We start from the raw sequence: 13,678 nt of genomic DNA, 5'->3' as shown, positions 1-13,678 counted from the left end.
ATCAATTACTTCAAGCAGTTGTTTAATTTTTGTTGAAAAATGTTTTCTAAATTCTTTCGTATCAGCATTCATGTTCAAAATATTGTTCATTTACCCTAAATGCCAGTAGTAATTACAAAACAGTCTAAAAAAATTAAACAGGCATTTGATATCACTGTATTATTTATTTTAAAAAGTTATATGTTCTTTCATATGACGTTTTATGGTGCTTTAATTTCAAAAACTCTTCAAAGAGTTATATATGTTTGCTAAATCTTAAAATACAAAATCCAATATTATAATAACAAAAACATTGAAGATATGACTCTTTAACAAAATCATAGTCGTACAATTTAGGCATTTCAGTTGAAGCATACTGCCCAAGGAAATTCTATCACGACTGAAAGTTTTCTCAACTTCTAACTGAATGCACAAAATCACCCATACAAATAACCTAACCTCAAAAACCTCTTAGCTTGGAAAACCATTTTCTCAAAACTCTAATAAAACCTTCGTTAGACGGAATGTTTGATGCCAACTAGACGATTTTTTTTTCAATTTGAAAGAAAGCCGAAAAAATATTCAGGAATTTGTCATCACATTCTAAGGAAAAAAAAAACGACAAAACTTTAAGAAAAAAGCACAAATGTATCGTATATATTATTTTGTTTTGTTTTGCTTCAATTTATACCTTACAGGTTACACATTTCTGTTCAATAAATCAGTAAAACCCTAAAAATAGTTGATCTTATTAGGAGGAATCGCTTGGTTGCACGATTGCGTCTTTTGTGTTCTATTTAGCTGTTTTGGCTAATGGCGTTTTCCTTTTTTCTTGTTTCATATTCAATTCGTAACATGTATTTTTTCGCTCAATGATCAACTTATGTTCAGCTTTATCAATTTTTTTTTCTTCACTTTGGTTTTAAGCATCTCAAATAAGTCGATTCTCATTAATATTTTAAACGATAACACTGAATTCCGTTTGCCATTCACGGCCTGTTTGGTGATGAGTGAGTTTTTCTTAAATTCTCGATTCACCTGCTTTACTAGTGTCTTTAAAATCCTGCCCGCATTCTCCACCTTTCATTTTCGATTGATTATTTCCTCTTGTTGGTTTTGCTTCAACATTCACGGTGTTCGCCACGTGTTCTTACTTATATGTACTTACAAAATATACGGATTAAAGTAGATACTTGTATAAAAATATATGTATGTATTGTATTGTACGCGTTATTTTTCCTCCACTTTCAATGTTAAGTCCCCAAGTATATGCAGTAGGTAATACTTTTTTTTGCGCATTCAAAGTCGGTGCGTTACATTCGTCGTCCTCCCGTTACTGGATACTAACTGTCCGTTTCTGAATCATTTTTTGCGTGTTTCATTTCCGTATTAGTGCTTTTTTTTCATTCGCTGTGCCATGCCACTTGTTTGGCCTTTTCCGTAGCCTTGTAGAATTGTCCTTTTCCAGACTGAAAAACTATAATGCTTTGTGAAAAGTTGATTGGAAGTGTTTTGAATCAGATAGCTGGAGGATAAATTAAGCAAAAGTTGAATTAAAAGTCGCAAATCATAGCAGATTTGTCAATTTGAAAAAATAAAATAAAAATAGATGTATGCAAGTGAGAAAGAAGATTTTACTGCTATTTACTTAACTTTTTTTCAAGAGCAACTGAAGTTTAAGCTTCCTAGTCGATGTCATCAGTTTAATATTGTGAGTCTACAATTTTTCCAGTTAAATGTAGTCGATTTACTCTATTTTCATACGACTTAAAAGCCCGTCTTGCCTGTATCCACTTAAACATTTCGAACACTTTGTAGAAACGTTGAGTAGATACTTTCAAGAAGTGCAGAGATCGGCATGAAACATTAAAACAATGATAATGGTTTGTAAAATAACTGAGGTTTTCCTTAAACCATTACTGAAGAGTAAATTAAAATCATAGTTTTAACGATGATTTTACACTTGAGTACTGTGTTTACATCCGAACTCCTAATGTGGAAATCGACAGAGCTGTTCCCAAAGGTAACTTTCTAGTAATAGATATGATATACTAGAAGGTAATTGCTTGCCTAATAAGATACGAAGATTCAGTCTTCAACAAAGTTGTTCAGCAGAAATTTGCTTAAGAGAATTTATAAATTGGCACAAAAATCATACGACGGCTCGGTCCCACAGAAGAAACAAAAATTATGCTGATTTTTCAGTACAAAATATTCAATTTTCCAATACAAACTAAAAGTTCAAATTTTCAAATTTACTCATGTAAACGTTTCTTAAAAATTCAGCAAAAATTATGGATGAGTTTTGAACCAAAACAAAGTTTTTTAGACTCCAGGGTTTGAGAAATTCAAAAAGACCCGAAATCGACTCAGTTTAAAGCTACAAATATACCAAGGAAGCGTTAAGTATTCGAATTATTATGCGTTTAGATACTAAAAACCACTAGAACTCTAAGTGATTTGTTATAGGAACACCTTCCATCTTAGATTCTATTCTTGAAGCAACTAATTACCGAACACCTGTATCGGGTACACTGTCAGTAATATCATAGTCAATGAAAATCTCTAATTAATTTAAACGAAAAATCTTAAGCATCTTGGCGTCTAATGCCATTTCATTCTGAATTACTGTTGAAAGTCATTCGATGGAGTACGGTATACTAAACAGGATCACCGTTAACTAGATGTGATTACCTAACGCCATTGCATAGTTGTCGTCAGGGAATCAATCTCTGTCACCCCCCTGACCTAGTTCGAATCCAAAAGTTTTGTTTCCGATTTCGGGAATCGCGCCCAGTGCGCCAGGCTTAACACCAGACTCGCGCCAGCCAATCCACTAGACTACCTCTGCGCTGCGCGATCACCGTTCTTTTATTGTGACAACCCAACGGCATTGTTATCGTTGGCATCTTCAAGAAATCAAGTGCCGTTGTATTTTCACAACAGGAATCTACTCTCGAGTATCGTGTTTACATTTTCAGCCTAACAATTTTCTGATACCTGATTAGACAGTAAACAAAAAGTGGTTGACAGTAAGTTGAATCAGTGTAGGATAACTCTAAGAAAGTCGATCGGAAAAAAACTACTGGCTGAAAAAGTCGTGGATCCAAAAACCTGGCGTTGCCAGCCCAAGATTAATGCATCGAAAGAATGAGGTTAATTTTACTATTGACCACGATTTATTTTACCCACCCAATCTCCCGACTATTCTGGTCATTTTATTAGAGTGTAGTTTCATTCAAATTCCACTTACGGCTCACGTCCGACTGGCACCTTCCTGAGGAACCATGCATGGTCCCACTGTCTACCTCGTACTTACCTCCGAGACGCTCGACGGTTTGGCCATGCTGCTGCTAGAGCTGTCGTTTCTGCTGCTGGTGCAGCACTTCCCTCGCAGCCGGAGGTGTGGCTGGTATCACACCGATGGCGACGCCCGACATTGCCGTGCCGGATATGATTGCTGGAGTTGTTGATTGCCGTGGGCCGACGCCCCAATTATTCTGACGGCACTGTCGATGTACTGGCTCCGAAGCCGGCGATGATGGAGTCGCCATCTGTGCCACGTTCGCCGCTTCTCTTCTCCGTGTGGATGCGAAGCAAAAGCCCCGAATCTTTCTCCCCGGGTGCAGACTCGCAGGCCCAAAAGCCTCCGCACTACCGACCGAGCATCACACTTTTTTCTTTCCAATTTGCCAAAACAAAAGTGACCTCCGGAAATGTCGATGACAGGACCAGGGCGATTATATGAGGGTGGAACAACTTTGACAGAAAGTAAGCGCGGTGGAGAAGGGGCACGGAAGCCGAAATTTTGACAGGCTATGACATTGTTTACGTTTTGTTGCAAAGAATATTAATAACAAGTAACGATGAATCAGTCATGCTTTGGTAGTAGTGAACTGTATGACGTCACTATCGTCAACTAGATAAAAATAACGATCAAAATCAACTGGTGACAGAGCGATGGTACCCAGCTTCATTGGATTACGAGAGCTTCGTGTTTGGGATATAATGCAGCAGAGTAGTTCGGCTATTACACAGGTAATACTCAAGACTGAAGAGGCACCAGCAGCAGCAGCAGTTGATTAACGACAGCGACGTTGAGCAGGATGGAGGCGATGATGATATTGAAGAAACCTGCTCGCCAAGGAAGGTATTTGACTGCCAGTGCCGACGTGTTATTTGCTGACCATGCATGAAGAACGGAAGCTAAAACGGATCCGGTGAAAGATCGGGAACAAGATTTAAGCTCAGGATTCGCGTAAGTGCAAGAAGGAGTACGTCGACGGACTCGAGGAAAGGTATGACTTTTTCATACTTTTTGGTATAAACTAGAAGTGAAGCTTGATATGCATGCGATATTAATCTTTTTTTTATAATTTTGTTCCCCCAGGGTCTTACAATGTACTGAGGAGAATAAAACCCTGCTTAAGTGAATCAAAATCCTGCAGAGCCAAAATCATGATCTCATAAGCCAGATGAAGAAGATCCAGTTGCTGTTGACGAAAGGTATCGGCAAAATTACCCAGTCCGCTCTCTTCTCATGGTGCTGCTGCTGCTGAGTATTGCCCTAGCGGCGGTCCCGAACATAAAGCCGAGCGCATCGAAAAAACAGCAGACCAATATTCGATTGAAATGGTCACACTACGTGCCACTCATTTCGGAAAAAGTCGGGAGTTATCTTGTGAATGTTTAGTTTATCACTAAAATGAGGGATTTCTTACTATGGCACATTTCACGATTCAGTAAAAAAATTATTTTAATAAAAATTTTTTGCCGCCGATTTTTGAATCGATGAATTTTTAAATAATCGATGTTCTGAAAAAAGCACTTTAAAATGAATAAGCCTTAATAAATGCAATGGTAGTATAAAAACAGTCTTTCTCAACTCTTAGGAAAAGTGTATTGCACTGAATTTAAGGATTACCATTTATTACTATATTGCGTACGAACTCGTTTGTCGAAAAGTTAAAGCAACGATATGTCCAGAAATGCAATTACTTTTTGCAGCATTGCCGTTTCCGTTGAGCCTATCCTGATTGAACTGGTGATTCTCCAGGCTTTGCTTTGTTGCTGTACTCTTGGCGCCTGTGGTCAAATATCTTCCGCTCTGAATAACGCTGGCCAAATCGAAACCCATAATGATTTTGATGGCCTGAAAAAAATAAAAGGAATGCTAACAAACAGTAACAATTAGCAATATCGAACGTCTTACCACTTCAGCCGAAAAGATGAACATCGGTAGGAAAATATTGCTGAGCTTGATGCCCAGATACAGGGTGCAAAGGAATTTCAGAACGGCCATGATGGCTCCGGAAGCTCCAGCGAGAGATCTGTCTGCCGGGTAACAGTTTCAATAGTGTGATTGGCAAACGAAGGTATCACACCGGCTCTCAGGTACATACCTAGCAACTGTTTCCCGGGAAGAGTGGCCACGGCGTCATGCGAGAAACTATGCAACATGTACATGCTCGCAGCGATAGGGAACAGTGAGTAGTGGCTGAAGGTGGACAAAGCCATCGGCCAGCACACGTTTCCATAGGGTTGAGGGGTCAATATATAGCTCGTCTCGTTTACGGCCCCATTTCCAGCGATGGTTTCCCAAGTGGCGAAAAATTCCATCTGGAGGGAATGTCGACTAATTAAGAGTACAATTCCGGGTCGAGTGAAGTGTGCTGGATTCCACAGTGAAAAACTTTAAGTTAACTTCTGTCTTCCGTTTTCCGAGGCCTTTGCCTTTGGCCCAGCCTAGTTTGTCCAAAATGCAAACATCAAGGTTGCTGAAATTTGAAAACTCATCTTAAGGTTTTGTTGTTTTAAATTATTTTGATTAACTTACCTTGTATACGGGTTCCGCTCGGGCTTCCATCTTGACCTGACAACTCATTCTGGTGCTGTTTTATGCGCGGTAGAGCCACCGAGCTAAGATAATCACTCATTTTCGAAAATTATCTAAATTATCTAATTTTCACCTTTGAATTGCTGAAATAAACAAACCAGATATGGAAAACACTACCTGCGCTTGATGCATTGATCCCTGCTATATTTGTAAACAATGTCATTTCAGTATGGCCGATTGACCTTTTTGACAGTTTACACCACCCTATGTAATAGCCCTGGACAGGACCCGTCTTTTTTTTTCTTTTTTTTTCGGTAACTATGGGCTGTCGGGTTTTTCAAAAATAAGTTCGATACAGTGGGCCAAATCTGGTCGAACAAGTTCACTCTTGGTTTGTTTTTGGTTAGGGTTGGGTTTTTTTAAACTGTATTTTTGCTCAAATCACACCATAATAAAAGTTCTAAAAATCAACTGAAACAAGGATAGGCCTTGATTATTTAGAGGGTACATAAGATCCTAAATCGTCAAGAGCAGAGGTATTGCCGTTTAATACAGTAAAGCCAGTGTGTCCGTTTCTCTAGTTTACTATGAGGCGGCTCAGTGACTCAGAGTTACACCGGGTGTTCTACGTGACACCCGGTGAACTAGGGATGAGTTCCGCCGACCGTGGCCTAGAAGATAGCGTTCAAGTCTTCTAAGCCAGAGGTCATGAGATCAAGTCTTGGTCACGGCAAACATAGAACTCTTTCTGTGGGTTGGTGGTGTTAGCATTAGTAAAATGCTAGCCATTATATCCTTGAAAGATGTACGCTTAGTCTTAAGTAGAATTTAGATCTCTTCAAAGAAACATGAAGTTTCACTGAGATCCTATATATGTGGGTGTTCGTGAGTTCACTTAAAGCAAAAGAGTGGCTGGTTGAGATGAATTTTAAAGAGTGTAACATAGCTGTTATCTATCGTCGCTGCATCGAAGCTCTTTCCTTGCCAAAGAAAATTTCCACACAAATGGAAAATTTCGTTCATGTTTCCGGTGTTCAAAAATGGCGATCGTCGAGACGTTAAGCAGTATCGTGGTATTACCAGTTTGTCTGCAGGGTCTAAGCTCTTTGAAATAATTGTTGGCCAGGCACTTTTACGCGCTTCATCGCAGTACATCGCCCCTGAACAGCATGGTTTCATGCCTGGTAGATCGGTGAGTACTAACCTCATAGAATACAAGTCGTTTTGCCTCAATCAGTTAGAAAATAAAAAAAACAAGTCGATGCGGTGTATGCAGATATCAAAGCTGCTTTTGACGCGATTGACCATAAGATTTTGCTCGCTAAGCTTGCCAAGTTTGGCATTCATGACAACATGATTCCTTTTTCACCGAGCGCTGCATAAGGATCAGGTACGGCACTAGCATTTCATATCCTTTTACCAATCGATCTGGCGTCCCCCAAGGGAGTAATTTGGGACCACTATTATTTGCGCTATTTTTCAACGATCTGATTACAAGCCAAGAAGACGGAACGAAAATTGGTTACACGGTCTCTGCTGAACCACTTTGGTGAATGGTGTAGACTGAACAAACAGTGTATCAAAATGCTCTGTGATTCTCTTTTCATCGGAATAAAACACCGATCCCTTATGACTATAGTATCGGCAGCCAGTTTTTGAAAGGGTCTTTAAAGTGGATGATCTTGGTGTGATCCTCGATGCGCAGCTCACTTTCAACAGTCAATGCTCTTCAGTTATCAACAAAGCTCGGCTTCCTCACCAAAGTGTCACGTAAATTCACTGATCCTTGTCTGCGCCCTCGTCAAATCTATAACTGACCATGCTGCTGTGGTCTGGGCTCCGTATCAACTAAGTTGGATTTGGAGGATTGAACGTGTACAGAAGCGGTTTTGTCAGATTCGCCTTGCGACACCTGCCTTGGCGTCATCCCGAAGATCTTCCAGCATATTCGGATCGGTGTCAGCTTTTGGGTCTCGAAACCCTCGAAGTTCGCCGAAAGACTCAACAGGCTTCTTTCATTGTAAAGAATATGAATGGAATAAGTTCAATAGCCAAATCTTCTAAGGGTGATAAACCTCAGTGCCCCGTCGAGAGCTCTGCGATCTAATTCGTTGCTGTCACATCAAATCCACCGAACATCGTATGGCTACATTGAACCACTCAGTGCAATGATGCGTATGTTTTAGGATGCTGAGCCCCTACATTTCATTTTGGGGATACCATCAAAGTTGCCGAAATTTTATCACAGAATATGTGTCACAGAATTGATCAATCGAAAACGCTCACTGAAGTAGGTAGTAAGTTGCTATCGAAATACCGGTTTATGAACTTTTCATTTACCGTGGTTGAATTAAAAGGAATCTTTCGATTGCCATGACTCAATTGAATCTTTCAACCAAGTAGGCTCACAACACAACAGAGCAGCTATCGTTGCATGCCGTTCAGAAGAATGTCATGTGCCTACATGAACAATCGTTACAATACAAAGTTGGCCATGCATGGGCGAGTACTCACGTTAGCTGCTTATAAAGCATGGATCACTACAAATCTGGACGCATTAAAACGGGTCTATCTCGGAGCTATGTAAACGAAATAAAAATGTTTTGTACTTGAAATGTAGGGTTTTTATTGCACTTCAAAGGAAAAATAATAAAAAAATTATTCCGATGTTGTTTTGATGAATTTTCGAACTTTTCGTTGAGTATCACTCATTATAGTTTGAACACCCTATTCGCTGACCTCAGCGGCCATTTTGTTCCACAATCTCTTCATCTCTGTTGCATCCCGAGTCGTTCTACCATTCTTCTTCATCTTCTGCTTGACAATTGTCCAAAATTTTTCGATAGAGCGGAATTGAGGACAGTTGGGTGGGTTGATGTCCTTTTCGACAAAATCCACCCGTTGGCCCAATACCACTGTAGAACCTCCTAGCTGTAGTGGCAGCTTGCCAAATCTGGCGAAAACTTAACTAGTGCTTTGTGAGATCTAATGTACGAAAAAAAAAGTTTTTCAGGCATTCCTCCTTGTACATTTCGGAGTCCATGGTCTTGTTTTTCACAAAAAAACCGGAATTTTTCGTCCGCAGATGCAAATACCTTGCCAGATCGAACACTTTCTTGCAAACTTATCAGCAAAAACGAATTTGAAGTTGCCGGGGACATCACCATGACCAGTGCAGTGCACCACTGCAGTGGCTTTACATAATTTTTGGCCAGAAAGCTGCCCAAAATCCATCTTCACATACGTTTCGTCATCCATGAAGATGCATCCGTCGAACTTCGTTGGAATCTTCTTGTATAACTTGCGGGCACGCCCTTTGCCTACTAAATTCTGCTTCAATGTCCGGTTTGGTTGATTACTGGTCCGATAGGATCGTATTCCTTCGCGTAGACGAATTCTGCTGACGGTGCACCGGTCGGCGTTGAATTTCTTGGCAATGTCATAGTCCGACTACCCTGTGTTTTCCTTGATCGTTCTCAACACCTTCAAATGCAGTTTCCGATTCTTAATTCCACTATGACGCTTGGTATGAACCTGCCGATCTATAGTACGCATCTCACGGAAACGTTTGAGAACGCTACACACGGTTGATTTGACCATTTTTAACGATTTCGCGATTTTTGAACCCAACCACGTCGGGTTTTTGACGTGGTTGCTCAAAATTTATTTTCATCTCGCGGCTTCCATCACGTGTAACTTTTTCGAAACAAAACGAATCGTAATGAAATTTTCAGCACTGGTAGAAGAAACATTCCTCTGCAAAGTGCTGCCAAAACATTCCAGATCCGATAACTAGGAGCGCTATGGTAAAATAAATAGTACGTCCAGATTTGTAGTGATCCATGCTTTACGTGACGGGATTTTATAATGTTTTCCCGGTTCTGCTGCTACTGGCGGAGAACCGCCGATGTACTCTCCCGAGGGCTAAGGCGGCGCGATCGCTTTGGCGCTTTTGCGTGCGTGCTCCAGGAATGACGTTTCGTCCCGGCGGTTTCCTGATGGCCTTGGAGGGTTTTCGGGTCACCTCGACGGGTTTCCGGATCGTCACGGTGGGACCAATGATCGATGTAACGGCTGCTGGAGGAAGCTGTAGTGGGCTTCTCGAATCTGACTGAGTAATAAGCACTTTTTTCTACGCATTTTAGCACTAAACTTTCCTGCGCTATCTTCAGCTAAGTAGCTAAGAGGCCCGCGAATTTAACGGTCTTCACCCAACTGAACTACAAGAGTAAGTGATTCAGTTCAACTTCGTACCGGAACTTCCCGATACGAAGACCTAATCGAGAAGTTAAACCAATAACTCTCTTATCCGCAAATTTACAATGCAGACTTGTCTTCCCCTTCCAAACCCAAGTTCAAAGATCACGCCGTTTTTCAATTGCAAGCTTAGGTGCACATAGTGCACAAAAGCATCCCGAAAGAGGTAATTCACCTGATGCACAACAAGTTTGCAGACGGTGATCTTCTAGAAGATGACCTGTGGCCATATTTTCTACTACAAAAATGTGTCGGGTGATCAAATTCATCTACAGGTGCGCTTCTGATGTTAATGATGATTATTTTAGGGTGGTACCTGGCAGGAGGATTTATTCGCTCAACTTTCTGCGTTGATTTTACTCTTCGAAATTTTTATTTTAATTTTATGTGTTAAGTGAAGGTAATTTATAAATAATTAATTTTATTACTATTGTTTCATTTTATATACTTTCTAATTGGCTCTTAATCAATTGATTTACAAGTTTTCAAGCAATTTCTGTTGTTGGTTTTACTAGTAAAGAGTGTACTCGTTACACACTATATCTCAATATAGATCGAAAGGATAAAGAACAGATAAGAGACACATGGAATTTAAAACTAAAGGATCTATCTTGAAGCTATGTTAACGAAATAAAAATGTTTTGTAACCAAAATGTAGGGTTTTTTTTGCACTTCAAAGGAAAAATAAGAAAAAAGTTATTTCGATGTTGTTTTGATGAAATTTCGAACTTTTCGTCTAGAACCACTCATCAAAGTTTGGACACCCCATTCACTGACCTCAGCTGCCATTTTGTTTCACAATTTCTTCATCTCTGTTGCATCCCGAGTCGTCCTACTATTCTCCTTCAACTTCTGCTTGACAATTGCCCAAAAGTTTTTCGATAGGGCGGAATTGAGGGCAGTTGGGTGGGTTGATGTCCTTTTCGACAAAATCCACCCGTTGGCCCGATGCCACTGTACATACCTCTTAGTTGTAGTGGCAGCTTTACAAATCTGGCGAAAACTTCACTGGTCCTTTGTGAGATCTAATGTACGAAAAAAAAAGTTTTTCAGGCACTCCTCCTTGTACATTTCGGAGTCCATGGTCTTGTTTTTCACAAAAACCGGGGTTTTTCGTCCGCAGCTGCAAATACCTTGCCAGATCAAACACTTTCTTGCCAACCTATCGGCATAAACGAATTTGAACTTGGCGGGGACATCACCCCGACCAGTAACTTTGTAAAATTTTTGGCCAGGAAGCCGATCAAAATCAGATTTCAAGATTTTTGAACCAGACCACGTCGGGTTTTTGAAGTGGGTGTCCAAAATTTATTTTTGCCTCGCGGCTTCCATAACGTGTAACTTTATTGGAACAAAACAAATCGTTATGAAATTTTCAGCACTAATAGAGGAAACATTTCCGAACAAAGTACTGTCAAAACATTTCAGATCTGACAACTAGGAGCGCTATGGTATAATAAACAGTGCGTCCAGATTTTGGATGATCCATGCTTTAGAGGTTTAATTCAGGTGTAAATGAGTTGGTTGCAAGTTTCCACAATGTGAAAACAACAAACGCAACAAATACCACCGTAATTCCTGCGAAAAAATTTACCATTGAATATCGTGTTTATGTTTCTTAGCTGGTGCGTGCGTTATGAAGAACTTATCGATAAGAGTTTCATACTCTTTGTTTGAGCATACTTGGAAAACTTCTGTTATGAAGCAGGCATTCTGTTGCATTTATGTCATGATTTATATTCCCAGCAAACATTTTTGTAGTTATATTTTTATGCTGTTTTGATAAACATTCCATATACATTAAAGAATGATCGTATGAAAGTTGAAAAAACAGAATTTGCCCACCAAAGTGGAGGCAATATACATTCATAAATTTCATTTCTTTCTAAAGCGACGAAAACTACATCAATTGGGCGTTATTCGGCACCTTATTCATACCGATCGGAAGAATGTAAGAGAGCCTAAGATTTTGCTATCATAGCCTTGAAATCGTTTCCAGCGACTATATTTTCCAGTTCGCTCAATTTTCATTTGATTTTTAGCCATCTGGATGCACTGCTGGTTGCAGAGAGAACATGAAGACGATTTTCTCATTTGAAGTTCTCGCGGAAGCAAAATCATTTCAAAATTAACAAACATGGCGGACTATCTGCCATATCCGATTTAAACTGACTTCAGATGACATTTTGTACGATCTTTTCACTATGCAGTTGGAGTTGCGATTCGCAACACCATTGTAAGCAACTTAAGTTATCATTTCTGATACGATTTCATGTTTGCTGGGTTCCTCCCTCAACAACTTTTTCGCCTCAACTCATCGTGTTTTGAGTTATTGAAGGGAAAAAGAAGCTCAAATCCAATGCGAACTTGAACGTCATTGAGTGACCCCTCCTTGTTAACCGAAAAACTCAAACATTCTGGCAAGTCTTACTAAGCCCTCGAATCTGGAAGCGCAGATTTTCAGTATGAGATCAAAATCAAACTAAGCAACTTCAAAATTTAGTAAAATTTCTAAGTTTCTCAATATATCAAACTATTGACATCGATAAGTTATAAAATATCGTTTCCCAAAATGAAAAATAAAGTGAAAAGTTTCGCTATTCGGTGGCATTCATTTTATGTTTTTCTATTGTTTTGGACACTCAACCCTCTGAAACGTTGTAGGATTATTTTGAATAAATCTTTTTTTCTTTTTAGATAGTTTAGATCTGATGCTTCTGTTGTTCATGGTTTGTTGAATTTGTTGTTTATAGTTCATCTTTTCCCTTCAGATAAATAAGGGATTGCATCGGTAAATAATAAAAATAATTCCATCTCTGTCTGTCTACGAATATAGTTGTGAGAGATGTGTATTTCGTCATCTGTCCTTCCACGCACACCAATATATGAAACTAGCTCTCTCTTGTTTTTTATGCTTTGTTTTTTGTATGTGTTATATGGTTCGTTAAGAGATAAATACGAAATATGTTATAATTTTCTCTCTGGTTCTCTGAATGTTGGTGGTTTCTAGTTGGTTTTTTTCTATTTTGTCAACGTTTGCAAGCTTTCTGCCTTCAAATAGTTATAGGTTATTTTGTTATAGGTTTTTATTTTCTGAGTTATTTTCTCGGTTTTGAACATCGCTTCGGTTAGTTTAGTTGCGGATAGCAGTAACTGTCAATGTGTTATTTTGTTTGTTTGTTTTCTGTGTACTTTGGTTGTAGTTTACAGGTTTTCTTTCTCTATTGTTTCAACGAGTTTTCATTAGTTTGCTTAAGTATTCTTTATTCTTCTTTCTTTTTCATGTTATTACTTTGTACTTTGAATTCATATACTTTTGTTGCATGAGATAATGTTATAGTTTTACTTTTCTCCTTCTATCTTTGTATTCCATCTGTTTGTTGTTTGTTTGTTTGTTTTTTAAATAAAGTAGGATAAGCAGATTCATCTGTTTTGAGTTAGTTTTTGTCTGTTTCACTTTAGGTAGACAAAGCCGATCTATATATTCCGATTTCTGTTCCGATTCCGGTTCCTTTAACTTTTCATTTTCGAAACATTTCACAACAACTGCTTCCGTACGAGTGCAAACCGTGTTCAAAATTTAAAAGGTTTATGCCATATCATAGA

The 13,678-nt window shown here is 39.2% G+C and overlaps 1 long non-coding RNA gene across 1 annotated transcript; it reads right to left on the bottom strand.

The window, feature by feature from the left end:
• Positions 1–4,650: 4,650 nt before the first annotated feature.
• On the bottom strand, positions 4,651–6,107 carry LOC129754516 (uncharacterized). Its single transcript, XR_008739036.1, has 3 exons — positions 5,816–6,107; positions 5,192–5,756; positions 4,651–5,131 (listed from the first exon to the last, which is right to left on the bottom strand). It is a non-coding gene; the product is annotated as an uncharacterized LOC129754516 (long non-coding RNA).
• Between the last annotated feature and the right edge of the window lie 7,571 nt (positions 6,108–13,678).

The sequence above is a fragment of the Uranotaenia lowii genome, chromosome 3, assembly GCF_029784155.1.
Source record: "Uranotaenia lowii strain MFRU-FL chromosome 3, ASM2978415v1, whole genome shotgun sequence".
In the NCBI taxonomy this organism is placed as follows: domain Eukaryota; kingdom Metazoa; phylum Arthropoda; class Insecta; order Diptera; family Culicidae; genus Uranotaenia; species Uranotaenia lowii.
Note: the sequence above shows the minus strand (reverse complement) of the source record. Positions and strands in the feature narration are given on the sequence as shown.